This window comes from Cryptomeria japonica, chromosome 10 (genome assembly GCF_030272615.1).
Source record: "Cryptomeria japonica chromosome 10, Sugi_1.0, whole genome shotgun sequence".
NCBI classification, from domain to species: domain Eukaryota; kingdom Viridiplantae; phylum Streptophyta; class Pinopsida; order Cupressales; family Cupressaceae; genus Cryptomeria; species Cryptomeria japonica.
The window spans coordinates 217,603,752-217,624,949 of NC_081414.1; the positions used below are offsets into that span (position 1 = coordinate 217,603,752).

At 40.5% G+C, this 21,198-nt stretch overlaps 1 pseudogene; it reads right to left on the bottom strand.

Moving 5' to 3' along the window:
• LOC131858865 (uncharacterized) overlaps window positions 1–21,198 on the bottom strand; it is a 47,264-nt pseudogene that overhangs the window by 16,082 nt on the left and 9,984 nt on the right.

A 21,198-nucleotide genomic window follows, 5' to 3' on the forward strand; every position in this document is an offset into this window, starting at 1 on the left:
CAGCGAGCTGAGACTTCAGTTCTGAAATCATACCTTTCCCTTTACCAATGAATAACATATCATCAACATACAATGCAATGAATAAGAAATGATCACCATAAGATTTATAATAAACACAGTGATCTGATTTAGAACGTTCAAATCCCAAACTCAACACATATGTATCAAATTTCTGGTACCACATCCTAGGACTTTGTTTGAGGCCATACAAAGATTTCTTCAATTTACAGACCAAATTACTTTTGCCTTTCACCACATAGTGCTCCGGCTGTGTCATATAAATATCTTCCTCCAAATCACCATGAAGGAAAGCAGTTTTCACATCCATTTGCTCAACCTCTAAATCATAAGCAGTAGCAATAGAAAGCAAAAATCTAATGGACGTCATTTTTGCAACAGGAGAAAATATCTCACCATAATCAACACCCTCAACCTCAGAGTAGCCTTTTGCAACCAACCTTGCTTTATACTTTTCAATGCTTCCATCTGAACCAATCTTTTTCTTGAACACCCATTTACAACCAACAGGTTTTCGTCCTTTAGGCAATGGTACAAGATCCCATGTATCATTCTTTTTCAAAGCTGCCATTTCTTCCTCCATAGCAATCTTCCAGGATTCTGCATCATTCATACCTAATGCCTCTTCTACAGATTTTGGTTCATCCACACTAGTATTCAGAGCAAAAATACATTTCCAATCATCAGGTGAATACCTTTCAGGTGGTTGTCTATGTCTTGTAGACCTTCGAACAAGCTGAGTTGGAGGTTCTTCCTCCTCTTCTGAAGATTCAGAGCTAGACGAGCTCTCCTCAAATTCTTGCCTATCTAGGGGTCTCGATTCAACTCTTTCAGGTGTAGAAGGAAGTTGAATCACATCTTCTTTTTTAGTCTGTTCTGGCTGCAGTGTAACAGAAGGAGACTTAATTTCTCTAAAAATAACACTTCTACTGTGAATTACCTTTTGTGCAACAGGGTCCCAAAGCTTGTATCCTTTCACACCATAACTATACCCGATGAAGATACATTTCACAGCCTTGTTCTCCAACTTTGTTCGCTTCTCCTTTGGCACATGTGCATATGCCTCGCAACCAAAAACTCTAAGATGTCTTAATGAAGGCTTGTGACCTGACCATGCTTCCATAGGCGTTTTATCAACAAGAGCTGATGTAGGAGACCTGTTAATTAGGTAGCAAGCAGTGGCAACAGCTTCAGCCCAAAACTTTTGTTCAAGACCAGCACCACTCAACATACTCCTAGCCTTTTCCATCAGTGTCCTGTTCATTCTTTCTGCAATTCCATTCTGCTGTGGAGAATACGGAGTTGTCTTCTGCCTGTTAATTCCACAGTCTTTACAGAATCTATCAAAATCATTAGAGCAAAACTCACCGCCATTATCAGTTCTCAAACATTTTATTTTCTTTCCAGTCTGCAACTCAACCATTGCTTTAAATTCTTTAAAACGACTAAAAACTTTAGATTTACTCTTTAGAAAATATACCCATGTCCTTCTACTAAAATCATCAATAAATGAAACATAATATGTGGATTTTCCAATCGAAGAGACATCTACTGGACCAAACACATCAGAATGGATAAGATCCAAAACACCACAAGTTTTATGAGAACTCGAGTAAAACTGAACGCGGTTTTGTTTTCCATAAATGCAATGCTCACAGAAATCAAAGTCAAGGTTACAGTCATTCAAACCTTCAACAAGGTTTTTATTTTTCAAGGTCCTTAGACCCTTTTCTCCAATGTGGCCAAGTCTCTGGTGCCATAACATAGTCTTCTCTGCAGGTAACTTTGCTTCAGATGAAAGTGCACCCTTAGGTACCCAAAAACCATTTCCATCTGCTGAAGGTGAAACCTTCAAATCTTCCAGTGAGGTATCCACAAATTTACTTTTTACAGAAGTGCTATTACACTCAACAGTGTATGCTTCAAGCTTATACAAAGTGCCAAACCTGACACCTCTAGCAACTACCATAGCACCCTTAATCATCTTACATCCTGTTTCAGAAAAGACTACCTGCACACCTGCATCTATTAGTTTGCTCACAGATAACAGGTTTCGTTTTAATCCAGGGATATGCAACACACCATTAATCCCTTTTATTCTACCATCAGAAAACCTGATTCTAACTTTGCCTCGACCAACAATGTCTAAATGTGAATCATCACCCAAGTACACCTTACCTCCATTAAATCCTTCATATTCAGAAAACCAATCTCTAATGGAAGTCATATGAAAAGATGCAGCTGAGTCAATTAGCCAGGCATCATTACCTGCATGAGTCGCCAAAGCCGCAATAAATGCATCGCCATCTTCCTTGTCGGACTCAGAATCAGAATCGAACTTTTTCTTTTTCTTCTTCTTTTCTTCTTTGCAGTCCTTACGGATGTGACCCGATTTACCGCAATTCCAGCAAATGACTTTGGACTTTCCAGGAGATTTCGATCTCCCTTTGGATTTGGACTTGCCGCGCTTCTCATTCTTCTTGCCTTTCTCCTTAGGTCTTCCACGAACGGTTAGGGCTTCCTTTGAACTGATGGATACCTTCCTTCGCATCTCTTCACCGAGTAGGGCACCCACCACGTCTTCAGATTTCAAAACAACAGAAGTACTACCGATAGCCATAACAAGAGAATCCCACGAATCAGGCAAAGAACAAAGCAAGATCTAACATTTCTCCTCCTCATCCATCTTAACACCGACGGATACTAATTGAGCCACAATCATATTGAATGCTTCTAGGTGGTCTGCAATTCGTCCACCCTCTTCCATCTTCAAGGAATACAATTTCTTTCTTAAGAAAATTTGATTTAATAAAGATTTCACTTGATACATCTCACCAAGCTTAGTCCATAGCTTCTTTGCAGAGTTCTCTTCATGGACATTGATTAGAACAGAGTCTGCCAGGCATAGTCTGATTAGACCCTTGGCTTTTCGGTCCATAACATCATACTGAGCTGCCGCAGTAGGATCTGAGGGCCTTTGGACATTCGCATCAACAGCATCCCAAAGATCTCGATCTATTAGCAGATCTTCCATCTTCAGCTTCCACATCTCAAAATTACTTCCATTAAATTTCTCCACCTCTATTCTCCCTGACGAACTCGCCATCTGAATATTCCTACAACAGGATCAAAAAGTGTCTTCTGCACAAGCTCCCACTCAAATCTGGATTAGTTCAAAAAACCCAACTGCCCACAATTGAAACCAAAGGTGATCAGGCTCTGATACCACTTGTAAGGAAGTAAAGTAGCGGAAACAACTTCCTACACTAACCTTGAGAGGAGGGTAATGCAAAACTTTTTCAGATCGTTACAACAGTTACAGAAAATAGAAATAGATATAATAGCAATCATACCACAACACAATGATTTACGTGGGGAAAACCCTTTCGGGAGAAAAACCCCACCCTCCAAAAGCAGCTCAATATTTTATTCAGCAATCAAAAACAGATTACAAAATACTTGCAGAGCAAGCTCTTCGCAGGAGTAGCACTAATCAGAGATTCAGAGGCAACTCAATAGCCATAGGACTCTTACACACAACCTCTATCTCACACACCTCATAAATAGGAGATACAATACAAGAAACCGTCAAACGGTATTACAAAACCATGGGCTAAAACCACCCAATAAGGTGTAGCCGACCTTATCTCCCTTCTATGACATGTTAAAGCACACATCAACATGTGTCACTCCCTTTTACAGCTCATTTATGTATTCGATACAAATTATTTTTCCTATTTCAGGAGTACAAACTTCCGGAGGCCATAACTTGAGAACCGGGTGTCCGATTGACGAACCGTTTGAAGCGCCGGAAAGCTCGCGAAGTGCTCTATCACCTCGTAACCCGCTTCGCCGGTTACGGCAACTTTTCAGGGCGTTTCGGAGCCTCTAAAGTCCCCAAAATTAAGTTTAAACATTTTATTGCACCCCTCCAAGACGAAAACTTTAATATCTTCAAAACTAGCTGTGACCTTGCGACGAAACTTTACCGGAATGCTTATCTAGCCAACCAGAAGCTTCAGGGAGAGTTTCACACCATTTCGTGCTCAAATAAAAACTTACTATAAATAGTAACCTCGCATAAATGCAAGGTTGAGACACCATTTTTCCCAACAAATCTCCCACTTGTCGAACACCTTGCATGAGCGGAAGGGAATGTCAACACAATGAATCAATTGCTAGGGGCCATAAGGCCCATAGACTCTGAACACCATCTGAACTTCTCTGTGCTCACAGCCTTAGTTAAAGCATCTGCAACATTCATCAAAGTGTCCACCTTAACCAGCTTCACCCTACCATCTTCGACCATATCTCTAACAAAATGATACTGAACATCAATATGTTTGGTCCGGGCATGAAATGTCGGGTTCTTAGCTAGGCTAATTGCACTCTGACTGTCACAGTAAACTGTCACTGTACCTTGTTTTATTCAAATATCCGAACACAGTCTCTTAAGCCAAATGGCCTCTTTACAAGCATGAGTAGCTGCCATATACTCTGCTTCAGTAGTGGATAAAGCAACCACAGCCTGTCGCTTACTCATCCAACTAATTGCACCACCAAACAAAGTAAACACATAAGCACTGGTGGATCTTCTGCTATCAATATCACCTGCCCAATCTGAATCTACATAACCATGGATATCAAGGGAAGTCATGTCTCCAACTGAATTACCATGATAACATAAAGAATACTCTGAAGTACCCTTCAAATATCTGAAGACTCTTTTGACTGCATCCCAATGAACTCTACCAGAATTAGACATATATCTAGAAAGTACTCCCACTGCTTGGGCAATGTCTGGTCTAGTACAGACCATAGCATACATCAAGCTTCCAACTGCACTCTGGTAAGGCACTCTGCTCATGTCTTCCATCTCCAATGGGGATGTAGGACAATCTGAAACAGATAGTTTCGTTCCAACTGTAAAAGGAACACTCAATGGTCTACAATTCTGCATGTTGAACCTCTGTAACACTGAATTCACATACTTACTCTGGCCTAGCCATAGCTTTCTGTTCGCCCTATCTCTTCTAATTTCCATCCCAAGAATGTGCTTTGCTGCACCAAGATCTTTCATTTCAAATTTAGCAGCGAGCTGAGACTTCAGTTCTGAAATCATACCTTTCCCTTTACCAATGAATAACATATCATCAACATACAATGCAATGAATAAGAAATGATCACCATAAGATTTATAATAAACACAGTGATCTGATTTAGAACGTTCAAATCCCAAACTCAACACATATGTATCAAATTTCTGGTACCACATCCTAGGACTTTGTTTGAGGCCATACAAAGATTTCTTCAATTTACAGACCAAATTACTTTTGCCTTTCACCACATAGTGCTCCGGCTGTGTCATATAAATATCTTCCTCCAAATCACCATGAAGGAAAGCAGTTTTCACATCCATTTGCTCAACCTCTAAATCATAAGCAGTAGCAATAGAAAGCAAAAATCTAATGGACGTCATTTTTGCAACAGGAGAAAATATCTCACCGTAATCAACACCCTCAACCTCAGAGTAGCCTTTTGCAACCAACCTTGCTTTATACTTTTCAATGCTTCCATCTGAACCAATCTTTTTCTTGAACACCCATTTACAACCAACAGGTTTTCGTCCTTTAGGCAATGGTACAAGATCCCATGTATCATTCTTTTTCAAAGCTGCCATTTCTTCCTCCATAGCAATCTTCCAGGATTCTGCATCATTCATACCTAATGCCTCTTCTACAGATTTTGGTTCATCCACACTAGTATTCAGAGCAAAAATACATCTCCAATCATCAGGTGAATACCTTTCAGGTGGTTGTCTATGTCTTGTAGACCTTCGAACAAGCTGAGTTGGAGGTTCTTCCTCCTCTTCTGAAGATTCAGAGCTAGACGAGCTCTCCTCAAATTCTTGCCTATCTAGGGGTCTCGATTCAACTCTTTCAAGTGTAGAAGGAAGTTGAATCACATCTTCTTTTTTAGTCTGTTCTGGTTGCAGTGTAACAGAAGGAGACTTAATTTCTCTAAAAATAACACTTCTACTGTGAATTACCTTTTGTGCAACAGGGTCCCAAAGCTTGTATCCTTTCACACCATAACTATACCCGATGAAGATACATTTCACAGCCTTGTTCTCCAACTTTGTTCGCTTCTCCTTTGGCACATGTGCATATGCCTCGCAACCAAAAACTCTAAGATGTCTTAATGAAGGCTTGTGACCTGACCATGCTTCCATAGGCGTTTTATCAACAAGAGCTGATGTAGGAGACCTGTTAATCAGGTAGCAAGCAGTGGCAACAGCTTCAGCCCAAAACTTTTGTTCAAGACCAGCACCACTCAACATACTCCTAGCCTTTTCCATCAGTGTCCTGTTCATTCTTTCTGCAACTCCATTCTGCTGTGGAGAATACGAAGTTGTCTTCTGCCTGTTAATTCCACAGTCTTTACAGAATCTATCAAAATCATTAGAGCAAAACTCACCGCCATTATCAGTTCTCAAACATTTTATTTTCTTTCCAGTCTGCAACTCAACCATTGCTTTAAATTCTTTAAAACGACTAAAAACTTCAGATTTACTCTTTAGAAAATATACCCATGTCCTTCTACTAAAATCATCAATAAATGAAACATAATATGTGGATTTTCCAATCGAAGAGACATCTACTAGACCAAACACATCAGAATGGATAAGATCCAAAACACCACAAGTTTTATGAGAACTCGAGTAAAACTGAACGCGGTTTTGTTTTCCATAAATGCAATGCTCACAGAAATCAAAGTCAAGGTTACAGTCATTCAAACCTTCAACAAGGTTTTTATTTTTCAAGGTCCTTAGACCCTTTTCTCCAATGTGGCCAAGTCTCTGGTGCCATAACATAGTCTTCTCTGCAGGTAACTTTGCTTTACATGAAAGTGCACCCTTAGGTACCCAAAAACCATTTCCATCTGCTGAAGGTGAAACCTTCAAATCTTCCAGTGAGGTATCCACAGATTTACTTTTTACAGAAGTGCTATTACACTCAACAGTGTATGCTTCAAGTTTATACAAAGTGCCAAACCTGACACCTCTAGCAACTACCATAGCACCCTTAATCATCTTACATCCTGTTTCAGAAAAGACTACCTGCACACCTGCATCTATTAGTTTGCTCACAATTAACAGGTTTCATTTTAATCCAGGGATATGCAACACACCATTAATCCCTTTTATTCTACCATCAGAAAACCTGATTCTAACTTTACCTCGACCAACAATGTCTAAATGTGAATCATCACCCAAGTACACCTTACCTCCATTAAATCCTTCATATTCAGAAAACCAATCTCTATTGGAAGTCATATGAAAAGATGCACCTGAGTCAATTAGCCAAGCATCATTACCTGCATGAGTCGCCAAAGCCGCAATAAATGCATCGCCATCTTCCTTGTCGGACTCAGAATCAGAATCGAACTTTTTCTTTTTCTTCTTCTTTTCTTCTTTGCAGTCCTTACGGATGTGACCCGATTTACCGCAATTCCAGCAAATGACTTTGGACTTTCCAGGAGATTTCGATCTCCCTTTGGATTTGGACTTGCCGCGCTTCTCATTCTTCTTGCCTTTCTCCTTAGGTCTTCCACGAACGGTTAGGGCTTCCTTTGAACTGATGGATACCTTCCTTCGCATCTCTTCACCGAGTAGGGCACCCACCACGTCTTCAGATTTCAAAACAACAGAAGTACTACCGATAGCCATAACAAGAGAATCCCACGAATCAGGCAAAGAACAAAGCAAGATCTGACATTTCTCCTCCTCATCCATCTTAACACCGACGGATACTAATTGAGCCACAATCATATTGAATGCTTCTAGGTGGTCTGCAATTCGTCCACCCTCTTCCATCTTCAAGGAATACAATTTCTTTCTTAAGAAAATTTGATTTAATAAAGATTTCACTTGATACATCTCACCAAGCTTAGTCCATAGCTTCTTTGCAGAGTTCTTTTCATGGACATTGATTAGAACAGAGTCTGCCAGGCACAGTCTGATTAGACCCTTGGCTTTTCGGTCCATAACATCATACTGAGCTGCCGCAGTAGGATCTGAGGGCCTTTGGACATTCGCATCAACAGCATCCCAAAGATCTCGATCTATTAGCAGATCTTCCATCTTCAGCTTCCACATCTCAAAATTACTTCCATTAAATTTCTCCACCTCTATTCTCCCTGACGAACTCGCCATCTGAATATTCCTGCAACAGGATCAAAAAGTGTCTTCTGCACAAGCTCCCACTCAAATCAGGATTAGTTCAAAAAACCCAACTGCCCACAATTGAAACCAAAGGTGATCAGGCTCTGATACCACTTGTAAGGAAGTAAAGTAGCGGAAACAACTTCCTACACTAACCTTGAGAGGAGGGTAATGCAAAACTTTTTCAGATCGTTACAACAGTTATAGAAAATAGAAATAGATATAATAGCAATCATACCACAACACAATGATTTACGTGGGGAAAACCCTTTCGGGAGAAAAACCCCACCCTCCAAAAGCAGCTCAATATTTTATTCAGCAATCAAAAACAGATTACAAAATACTTGCAGAGCAAGCTCTTCGCAGGAGTAGCACTAATCAGAGATTCAGAGGCAACTCAATAGCCATAGGACTCTTACACACAACCTCTATCTCACACACCTCATAAATAGGAGATACAATACAAGAAACCGTCAAACGGTATTACAAAACCATGGGCTAAAACCACCCAATAAGGTGTAGCCGACCTTATCTCCCTTCTATGACATGTTAAAGCACACATCAACATGTGTCACTCCCTTTTACAGCTCATTTATGTATTCGATACAAATTATTTTTCCTATTTCAGGAGTACAAACTTCCGGAGGCCATAACTTGAGAACCGGATGTCCGATTGACGAACCGTCTGAAGCGCCGGAAAGCTCGCGAAGTGCTCTATCACCTCGTAACCCGCTTCGCCGGTTACGGAAACTTTTCAGGGCGTTTCGGAGCCTCTAAAGTCCCCAAAATTAAGTTTAAACATTTTATTGCACCCCTCCAAGACGAAAACTTTAATATCTTCAAAACTAGCTGTGACCTTGCGACGAAACTTTACCGGAATGCTTATCTAGCCAACCAGAAGCTTCAGGGAGAGTTTCACACCATTTCGTGCTCAAATAAAAACTTACTATAAATAGTAACCTCGCATAAATGCAAGGTTGAGACACCATTTTTCCCAACAAATCTCCCACTTGTCGAACACCTTGCATGAGCGGAAGGGAATGTCAACACAATGAATCAATTGCTAGGGGCCATAAGGCCCATAGACTCTGAACACCATCTGAACTTCTCTGTGCTCACAGCCTTAGTTAAAGCATCTGCAACATTCATCAAAGTGTCCACCTTAACCAACGTCACCCTACCATCTTCGACCATATCTCTAACAAAATGATACTGAACATCAATATGTTTGGTCCGGGCATGAAATGTCGGGTTCTTAGCTAGGCTAATTGCACTCTGACTGTCACAGTAAACTGTCACTGTACCTTGTTTTATTCCAATATCCGAACACAGTCTCTTAAGCCAAATGGCCTCTTTACAAGCATGAGTAGCTGCCATATACTCTGTTTCAGTAGTGGATAAAGCAACCACAGCCTGTCGCTTACTCATCCAACTAATTGCACCACCAAACAAAGTAAACACATAAGCACTGGTGGATCTTCTGCTATCAATATCACCTGCCCAATCTGAATCTACATAACCATGGATATCAAGGGAAGTCATGTCTCCCACTGAATTACCATGATAACATAAAGAATACTCTGAAGTACCCTTCAAATATCTGAAGACTCTTTTGACTGCATCCCAATGAACTCTACCAGGATTAGACATATATCTAGAAAGTACTCCCACTGCTTGGGCAATGTCTGGTCTAGTACAGACCATAGCATACATCAAGCTTCCAACTGCACTCTGGTAAGGCACTCTGCTCATGTCTTCCATCTCCAATGGGGATGTAGGACAATCTGAAACAGATAGTTTCGTTCCAACTGTAAAAGGAACACTCAATGGTCTACAATTCTGCATGTTGAACCTCTGTAACACTGAATTCACATACTTACTCTGGCCTAGCCATAGCTTTCTGTTCGCCCTATCTCTTCTAATTTCCATCCCAAGAATGTGCTTTGCTGCACCAAGATCTTTCATTTCAAATTTAGCAGCGAGCTGAGACTTCAGTTCTGAAATCATACCTTTCCCTTTACCAATGAATAACATATCATCAACATACAATGCAATGAATAAGAAATGATCACCATAAGATTTATAATAAACACAGTGATCTGATTTAGAACGTTCAAATCCCAAACTCAACACATATGTATCAAATTTCTGGTACCACATCCTAGGACTTTGTTTGAGGCCATACAAAGATTTCTTCAATTTACAGACCAAATTACTTTTGCCTTTCACCACATAGTGCTCCGGCTGTGTCATATAAATATCTTCCTCCAAATCACCATGAAGGAAAGCAGTTTTCACATCCATTTGCTCAACCTCTAAATCATAAGCAGTAGCAATAGAAAGCAAAAATCTAATGGACGTCATTTTTGCAACAGGAGAAAATATCTCACCGTAATCAACACCCTCAACCTCAGAGTAGCCTTTTGCAACCAACCTTGCTTTATACTTTTCAATGCTTCCATCTGAACCAATCTTTTTCTTGAACACCCATTTACAACCAACAGGTTTTCGTCCTTTAGGCAATGGTACAAGATCCCATGTATCATTCTTTTTCAAAGCTGCCATTTCTTCCTCCATAGCAATCTTCCAGGATTCTGCATCATTCATACCTAATGCCTCTTCTACAGATTTTGGTTCATCCACACTAGTATTCAGACCAAAAATACATCTCCAATCATCAGGTGAATACCTTTCAGGTGGTTGTCTATGTCTTGTAGACCTTCGAACAAGCTGAGTTGGAGGTTCTTCCTCCTCTTCTGAAGATTCAGAGCTAGACGAGCTCTCCTCAAATTCTTGCCTATCTAGGGGTCTCGATTCAACTCTTTCAGGTGTAGAAGGAAGTTGAATCACATCTTCTTTTTTAGTCTGTTCTGGCTGCAGTGTAACAGAAGGAGACTTAATTTCTCTAAAAATAACACTTCTACTGTGAATTACCTTTTGTGCAACAGGGTCCCAAAGCTTGTATCCTTTCACATCATAACTATACCCGATGAAGATACATTTCACAGCCTTGTTCTCCAACTTTGTTCGCTTCTCCTTTGGCACATGTGCATATGCCTCGCAACCAAAAACTCTAAGATGTCTCAATGAAGGCTTGTGACCTGACCATGCTTCCATAGGCGTTTTATCAACAAGAGCTGATGTAGGAGACCTGTTAATCAGGTAGCAAGCAGTGGCAACAGCTTCAGCCCAAAACTTTTGTTCAAGACCAGCACCACTCAACATACTCCTAGCCTTTTCCATCAGTGTCATGTTCATTCTTTCTGCAACTCCATTCTGTTGTGGAGAATACGGAGTTGTCTTCTGCCTGTTAATTCCACAGTCTTTACAGAATCTATCAAAATCATTAGAGCAAAACTCACCGCCATTATCAGTTCTCAAACATTTTATTTTCTTTCCAGTCTGCAACTCAACCATTGCTTTAAATTCTTTAAAACGACTAAAAACTTCAGATTTACTCTTTAGAAAATATACCCATGTCCTTCTACTAAAATCATCAATAAATGAAACATAATATGTGGATTTTCCAATCGAAGAGACATCTACTGGACCAAACACATCAGAATGGATAAGATCCAAAACACCACAAGTTTTATGAGAACTCGAGTAAAACTGAACGCGGTTTTGTTTTCCATAAATGCAATGCTCACAGAAATCAAAGTCAAGGTTACAGTCATTCAAACCTTCAACAAGGTTTTTATTTTTCAAGGTCCTTAGACCCTTTTCTCCAATGTGGCCAAGTCTCTGGTGCCATAACATAGTCTTCTCTGCAGGTAACTTTGCTTCAGATGAAAGTGCACCCTTAGGTACCCAAAAACCATTTCCATCTGCTGAAGGTGAAACCTTCAAATCTTCCAGTGAGGTATCCACAGATTTACTTTTTACAGAAGTGGTATTACACTCAACAGTGTATGCTTCAAGCTTATACAAAGTGCCAAACCTGACACCTCTAGCAACTACCATAGCACCCTTAATCATCTTACATCCTGTTTCAGAAAAGACTACCTGCACACCTGCATCTATTAGTTTGCTCACAGATAACAGGTTTCGTTTTAATCCAGGGATATGCAACACACCATTAATCCCTTTTATTCTACCATCAGAAAACCTGATTCTAACTTTACCTCGACCAACAATGTCTAAATGTGAATCATCACCCAAGTACACCTTACCTCCATTAAATCCTTCATATTCAGAAACCCAATCTCTATTGGAAGTCATATGAAAAGATGCACCTGAGTCAATTAGCCAGGCATCATTACCTGCATGAGTCGCCAAAGCCGCAATAAATGCATCGCCATCTTCCTTGTCGGACTCAGAATCAGAATCGAACTTTTTCTTTTTCTTCTTCTTTTCTTCTTTGCAGTCCTTACGGATGTGACCCGATTTACCGCAATTCCAGCAAATGACTTTGGACTTTCCAGGAGATTTCGATCTCCCTTTGGATTTGGACTTGCCGCGCTTCTCATTCTTCTTGCCTTTCTCCTTAGGTCTTCCACGAACGGTTAGGGCTTCCTTTGAACTGATGGATACCTTCCTTCGCATCTCTTCACCGAGTAGGGCACCCACCACGTCTTCAGATTTCAAAACAACAGAAGTACTACCGATAGCCATAACAAGAGAATCCCACGAATCAGGCAAAGAACAAAGCAAGATCTGACATTTCTCCTCCTCATCCATCTTAACACCGACGGATACTAATTGAGCCACAATCATATTGAATGCTTCTAGGTGGTCTGCAATTCGTCCACCCTCTTCCATCTTCAAGGAATACAATTTCTTTCTTAAGAAAATTTGATTTAATAAAGATTTCACTTGATACATCTCACCAAGCTTAGTCCATAGCTTCTTTGCAGAGTTCTCTTCATGGACATTGATTAGAACAGAGTCTGCCAGGCACAGTCTGATTAGACCCTTGGCTTTTCGGTCCATAACATCATACTGAGCTGCCGCAGTAGGATCTGAGGGCCTTTGGACATTCGCATCAACAGCATCCCAAAGATCTCGATCTATTAGCAGATCTTCCATCTTCAGCTTCCACATCTCAAAATTACTTCCATTAAATTTCTCCACCTCTATTCTCCCTGACGAACTCGCCATCTGAATATTCCTGCAACAGGATCAAAAAGTGTCTTCTGCACAAGCTCCCACTCAAATCTGGATTAGTTCAAAAAACCCAACTGCCCACAATTGAAACCAAAGGTGATCAGGCTCTGATACCACTTGTAAGGAAGTAAAGTAGCGGAAACAACTTCCTACACTAACCTTGAGAGGAGGGTAATGCAAAACTTTTTCAGATCGTTACAACAGTTACAGAAAATAGAAATAGATATAATAGCAATCATACCACAACACAATGATTTACGTGGGGAAAACCCTTTCGGGAGAAAAACCCCACCCTCCAAAAGCAGCTCAATATTTTATTCAGCAATCAAAAACAGATTACAAAATACTTGTAGAGCAAGCTCTTCGCAGGAGTAGCACTAATCAGAGATTCAGAGGCAACTCAATAGCCATAGGACTCTTACACACAACCTCTATCTCACACACCTCATAAATAGGAGATACAATACAAGAAACCGTCAAACGGTATTACAAAACCATGGGCTAAAACCACCCAATAAGGTGTAGCCGACCTTATCTCCCTTCTATGACATGTTAAAGCACACATCAACATGTGTCACTCCCTTTTACAGCTCATTTATGTATTCGATACAAATTATTTTTCCTATTTCAGGAGTACAAACTTCCGGAGGCCATAACTTGAGAACCGGGTGTCCGATTGACGAACCGTTTGAAGCGCCGGAAAGCTCGCGAAGTGCTCTATCACCTTGTAACTCGCTTCGCCGGTTACGGCAACTTTTCAGGGCGTTTCGGAGCCTCTAAAGTCCCCAAAATTAAGTTTAAACATTTTATTGCACCCCTCCAAGACGAAAACTTTAATATCTTCAAAACTAGCTGTGACCTTGCGACGAAACTTTACCGGAATGCTTATCTAGCCAACCAGAAGCTTCAGGGAGAGTTTCACACCATTTCGTGCTCAAATAAAAACTTACTATAAATAATAACCTCGCATAAATGCAAGGTTGAGACACCATTTTTCCCAACAAATCTCCCACTTCTCGAACACCTTGCATGAGCGGAAGGGAATGTCAACACAATGAATCAATTGCTAGGGGCCATAAGGCCCATAGACTCTGAACACCATCTGAACTTCTCTATGCTCACAGCCTTAGTTAAAGCATCTGCAACATTCATCAAAGTGTCCACCTTAACCAGCTTCACCCTACCATCTTCGACCATATCTCTAACAAAATGATACTGAACATCAATATGTTTGGTCCGGGCATGAAATGTCGGGTTCTTAGCTAGGCTAATTGCACTCTGACTGTCACAGTAAACTGTCACTGTACCTTGTTTTATTCCAATATCCGAACACAGTCTCTTAAGCCAAATGGCCTCTTTACAAGCATGAGTAGCTGCCATATACTCTGCTTCAGTAGTGGATAAAGCAACCACAGCCTGTCGCTTACTCATCCAACTAATTGCACCACCAAACAAAGTAAACACATAAGCACTGGTGGATCTTCTGCTATCAATATCACCTGCCCAATCTGAATCTACATAACCATGGATATCAAGGGAAGTCATGTCTCCAACTGAATTACCATGATAACATAAAGAATACTCTGAAGTACCCTTCAAATATCTGAAGACTCTTTTGACTGCATCCCAATGAACTCTACCAGGATTAGACATATATCTAGAAAGTACTCCCACTGCTTGGGCAATGTCTGGTCTAGTACAGACCATAGCATACATCAAGCTTCCAACTGCACTCTGGTAAGGCACTCTGCTCATGTCTTCCATCTCCAATGGGGATGTAGGACAATCTGAAACAGATAGTTTCGTTCCAACTGTAAAAGGAACACTCAATGGTCTACAATTCTGCATGTTGAACCTCTGTAACACTGAATTCACATACTTACTCTGGCCTAGCCATAGCTTTCTGTTTGCCCTATCTCTTCTAATTTCCATCCCAAGAATGTGCTTTGCTGCACCAAGATCTTTCATTTCAAATTTAGCAGCGAGCTGAGACTTCAGTTCTGAAATCATACCTTTCCCTTTACCAATGAATAACATATCATCAACATACAATGCAATGAATAAGAAATGATCACCATAAGATTTATAATAAACACAGTGATCTGATTTAGAACGTTCAAATCCCAAACTCAACACATATGTATCAAATTTCTGGTACCACATCCTAGGACTTTGTTTGAGGCCATACAAAGATTTCTTCAATTTACAGACCAAATTACTTTTGCCTTTCACCACATAGTGCTCCGGCTGTGTCATATAAATATCTTCCTCCAAATCACCATGAAGGAAAGCAGTTTTCACATCCATTTGCTCAACCTCTAAATCATAAGCAGTAGCAATAGAAAGCAAAAATCTAATGGACGTCATTTTTGCAACAGGAGAAAATATCTCACCGTAATCAACACCCTCAACCTCAGAGTAGCCTTTTGCAACCAACCTTGCTTTATACTTTTCAATGCTTCCATCTGAACCAATCTTTTTCTTGAACACCCATTTACAACCAACAGGTTTTCGTCCTTTAGGCAATGGTACAAGATCCCATGTATCATTCTTTTTCAAAGCTGCCATTTCTTCCTCCATAGCAATCTTCCAGGATTCTGCATCATTCATACCTAATGCCTCTTCTACAGATTTTGGTTCATCCACACTAGTATTCAGAGCAAAAATACATCTCCAATCATCAGGTGAATACCTTTCAGGTGGTTGTCTATGTCTTGTAGACCTTCGAACAAGCTGAGTTGGAGGTTCTTCCTCCTCTTCTGAAGATTCAGAGCTAGACGAGCTCTCCTCAAATTCTTGCCTATCTAGGGGTCTCGATTCAACTCTTTCAGGTGTAGAAGGAAGTTGAATCACATCTTCTTTTTTAGTCTGTTCTGGCTGCAGTGTAACAGAAGGAGACTTAATTTCTCTAAAAATAACACTTCTACTGTGAATTACCTTTTGTGCAACAGGGTCCCAAAGCTTGTATCCTTTCACACCATAACTATACCCGATGAAGATACATTTCACAGCCTTGTTCTCCAACTTTGTTCGCTTCTCCTTTGGCACATGTGCATATGCCTCGCAACCAAAAACTCTAAGATGTCTCAATGAAGGCTTGTGACCTGACCATGCTTCCATAGGCGTTTTATCAACAAGAGCTGATGTAGGAGACCTGTTAATCAGGTAGCAAGCAGTGGCAACAGCTTCAGCCCAAAACTTTTGTTCAAGACCAGCACCACTCAACATACTCCTAGCCTTTTCCATCAGTGTCATGTTCATTCTTTCTGCAACTCCATTCTGCTGTGGAGAATACGGAGTTGTCTTCTGCCTGTTAATTCCACAGTCTTTACAGAATCTATCAAAATCATTAGAGCAAAACTCACCGCCATTATCAGTTCTCAAACATTTTATTTTCTTTCCAGTCTGCAACTCAACCATTGCTTTAAATTCTTTAAAACGACTAAAAACTTCAGATTTACTCTTTAGAAAATATACCCATGTCCTTCTACTAAAATCATCAATAAATGAAACATAATATGTGGATTTTCCAATCGAAGAGACATCTACTGGACCAAACACATCAGAATGGATAAGATCCAAAACACCACAAGTTTTATGAGAACTCGAGTAAAACTGAACGCGGTTTTGTTTTCCATAAATGCAATGCTCACAGAAATCAAAGTCAAGGTTACAGTCATTCAAACCTTCAACAAGGTTTTTATTTTTCAAGGTCCTTAGACCCTTTTCTCCAATGTGGCCAAGTCTCTGGTGCCATAACATAGTCTTCTCTGCAGGTAACTTTGCTTCAGATGAAAGTGCACCCTTAGGTACCCAAAAACCATTTCCATCTGCTGAAGGTGAAACCTTCAAATCTTCCAGTGAGGTATCCACAGATTTACTTTTTACAGAAGTGCTATTACACTCAACAGTGTATGCTTCAAGCTTATACAAAGTGCCAAACCTGACACCTCTAGCAACTACCATAGCACCCTTAATCATCTTACATCCTGTTTCAGAAAAGACTACCTGCACACCTGCATCTATTAGTTTGCTCACAGATAACAGGTTTCGTTTTAATCCAGGGATATGCAACACACCATTAATCCCTTTTATTCTACCATCAGAAAACCTGATTCTAACTTTACCTCGACCAACAATGTCTAAATGTGAATCATCACCCAAGTACACCTTACCTCCATTAAATCCTTCATATTCAGAAACCCAATCTCTATTGGAAGTCATATGAAAAGATGCACCTGAGTCAATTAGCCAGGCATCATTACCTGCATGAGTCGCCAAAGCCGCAATAAATGCATCGCCATCTTCCTTGTCGGACTCAGAATCAGAATCGAACTTTTTCTTTTTCTTCTTCTTTTCTTCTTTGCAGTCCTTACGGATGTGACCCGATTTACCGCAATTCCAGCAAATGACTTTGGACTTTCCAGGAGATTTCGATCTCCCTTTGGATTTGGACTTGCCGCGCTTCTCATTCTTCTTGCCTTTCTCCTTAGGTCTTCCACGAACGGTTAGGGCTTCCTTTGAACTGATGGATACTTTCCTTCGCATCTCTTCACCGAGTAGGGCACCCACCACGTCTTCAGATTTCAAAACAACAGAAGTACTACCGATAGCCATAACAAGAGAATCCCATGAATCAGGCAAAGAACAAAGCAAGATCTGACATTTCTCCTCCTCATCCATCTTAACACCGACGGATACTAATTGAGCCACAATCATATTGAATGCTTCTAGGTGGTCTGCAATTCGTCCACCCTCTTCCATCTTCAAGGAATACAATTTCTTTCTTAAGAAAATTTGATTTAATAAAGATTTCACTTGATACATCTCACCAAGCTTAGTCCATAGCTTCTTTGCAGAGTTCTCTTCATGGACATTGATTAGAACAGAGTCTGCCAGGCACAGTCTGATTAGACCCTTGGCTTTTCGGTCCATAACATCATACTGAGCTGCCGCAGTAGGATCTGAGGGCCTTTGGACATTCGCATCAACGGCATCCCAAAGATCTCGATCTATTAGCAGATCTTCCATCTTCAGCTTCCACATCTCAAAATTACTTCCATTAAATTTCTCCACCTCTATTCTCCCTGACGAACTCGCCATCTGAATATAACTGCAACAGGATCAAAAAGTGTCTTCTGCACAAGCTCCCACTCAAATCTGGATTAGTTCAAAAAACCCAACTGCCCACAATTGAAACCAAAGGTGATCAGGCTCTGATACCACTTGTAAGGAAGTAAAGTAGCGGAAACAACTTCCTACACTAACCTTGAGAGGAGGGTAATGCAAAACTTTTTCAGATCGTTACAACAGTTACAGAAAATAGAAATAGATATAATAGCAATCATACCACAACACAATGATTTACGTGGGGAAAACCCTTTCGGGAGAAAAACCCCACCCTCCAAAAGCAGCTCAATATTTTATTCAGCAATCAAAAACAGATTACAAAATACTTGCAGAGCAAGCTCTTCGCAGGAGTAGCACTAATCAGAGATTCAGAGGCAACTCAATAGCCATAGGACTCTTACACACAACCTCTATCTCACACACCTCATAAATAGGAGATACAATACAAGAAACCGTCAAACGGTATTACAAAACCATGGGCTAAAACCACCCAATAAGGTGTAGCCGACCTTATCTCCCTTCTATGACATGTTAAAACACACATCAACATGTGTCACTCCCTTTTACAGCTCATTTATGTATTCGATACAAATTATTTTTCCTATTTCAGGAGTACAAACTTCCGGAGGCCATAACTTGAGAACCGGGTGTCCGATTGACGAACCGTTTGAAGCGCCGGAAAGCTTGCGAAGTGCTCTATCACCTCGTAACCCGCTTCGCCGGTTACGGCAACTTTTCAGGGCGTTTCGGAGCCTCTAAAGTCCCCAAAATTAAGTTTAAACATTTTATTGCACCCCTCCAAGACGAAAACTTTAATATCTTCAAAACTAGCTGTGACCTTGCGACGAAACTTTACCGGAATGCTTATCTAGCCAACCAGAAGCTTCAGGGAGAGTTTCACGCCATTTCGTGCTCAAATAAAAACTTACTATAAATAGTAACCTCGCATAAATGCAAGGTTGAGACACCATTTTTCCCAACAAATCTCCCACTTGTCGAACACCTTGCATGAGCGGAAGGGAATGTCAACACAATGAATCAATTGCTAGGGGTCATAAGGCCCATAGACTCTGAACACCATCTGAACTTCTCTGTGCTCACAGCCTTAGTTAAAGCATCTGCAACATTCATCAAAGTGTCCAGCTTAACCAGCTTCACCCTACCATCTTCGACCATATCTCTAACAAAATGATACTGAACATCAATATGTTTGGTCCGGGCATGAAATGTCGGGTTCTTAGCTAGGCTAATTGCACTCTGACTGTCACAGTAAACTGTCACTGTACCTTTTTTTATTCCAATATCCGAACACAGTCTCTTAAGCCAAATGGCCTCTTTACAAGCATGAGTAGCTGCCATATACTCTGCTTCAGTAGTGGATAAAACAACCACAGCCTGTCGCTTACTCATCCAACTAATTGCACCACCAAACAAAGTAAACACATAAGCACTGGTGGATCTTCTGCTATCAATATCACCTGCCCAATCTGAATCTACATAACCATGGATATCAAGGGAATTCATGTCTCCGACTGAATTACCATGATAACATAAAGAATACTCTGAAGTACCCTTCAAATATCTGAAGACTCTTTTGACTGCATCCCAATGAACTCTACCAGGATTAGACATATATCTAGAAAGCACTCCCACTGCTTGGGCAATGTCTGGTCTAGTACAGACCATAGCATACATCAAGCTTCCAACTGCACTCTGGTAAGGCACTCTGCTCATGTCTTCCATCTCCAATGGGGATGTAGGACAATCTGAAACAGATAGTTTCGTTCCAACTGTAAAAGGAACACTCAATGGTCTACAATTCTGCATGTTGAACCTCTGTAACACTGAATTCACATACTTACTCTGGCCTAGCCATAGCTTTCTGTTCGCCCTATCTCTTCTAATTTCCATCCCAAGAATGTGCTTTGCTGCACCAAGATCTTTCATTTCAAATTTAGCAGCGAGCTGAGACTTCAGTTCTGAAATCATACCTTTCCCTTTACCAATGAATAACATATCATCAACATACAATGCAATGAATAAGAAATGATCACCATAAGATTTATAATAAACACAGTGATCTGATTTAGAACGTTCAAATCCCAAACTCAACACATATGTATCAAATTTCTGGTACCACATCCTAAGACTTTGTTTGAGGCCATACAAAGATTTCTTCAATTTACAGACCAAATTACTTTTGCCTTTCACCACATAGTGCTCCGGCTGTGTCATATAAATATCTTCCTCCAAATCACCATGAAGGAAAGCAGTTTTCACATCCATTTGCTCAACCTCTAAATCATAAGCAGTAGCAATAGAAAGCAAAAATCTAATGGACGTCATTTTTGCAACAGGAGAAAATATCTCACCGTAATCAACACCCTCAACCTCAGAGTAGCCTTTTGCAACCAACCTTGCTTTATACTTTTCAATGCTTCCATCTGAACCAATCTTTTTCTTGAACACCCATTTACAACCAACAGGTTTTCGTCCTTTAGGCAATGGTACAAGATCCCATGTATCATTCTTTTTCAAAGCTGCCATTTCTTCCTCCATAGCAATCTTCCAGGATTCTGCATCATTCATACCTAATGCCTCTTCTACAGATTTTGGTTCATCCACACTAGTATTCAGAGCAAAAATACATCTCCAATCATCAGGTGAATACCTTTCAGGTGGTTGTCTATGTCTTGTAGACCTTCGAACAAGCTGAGTTG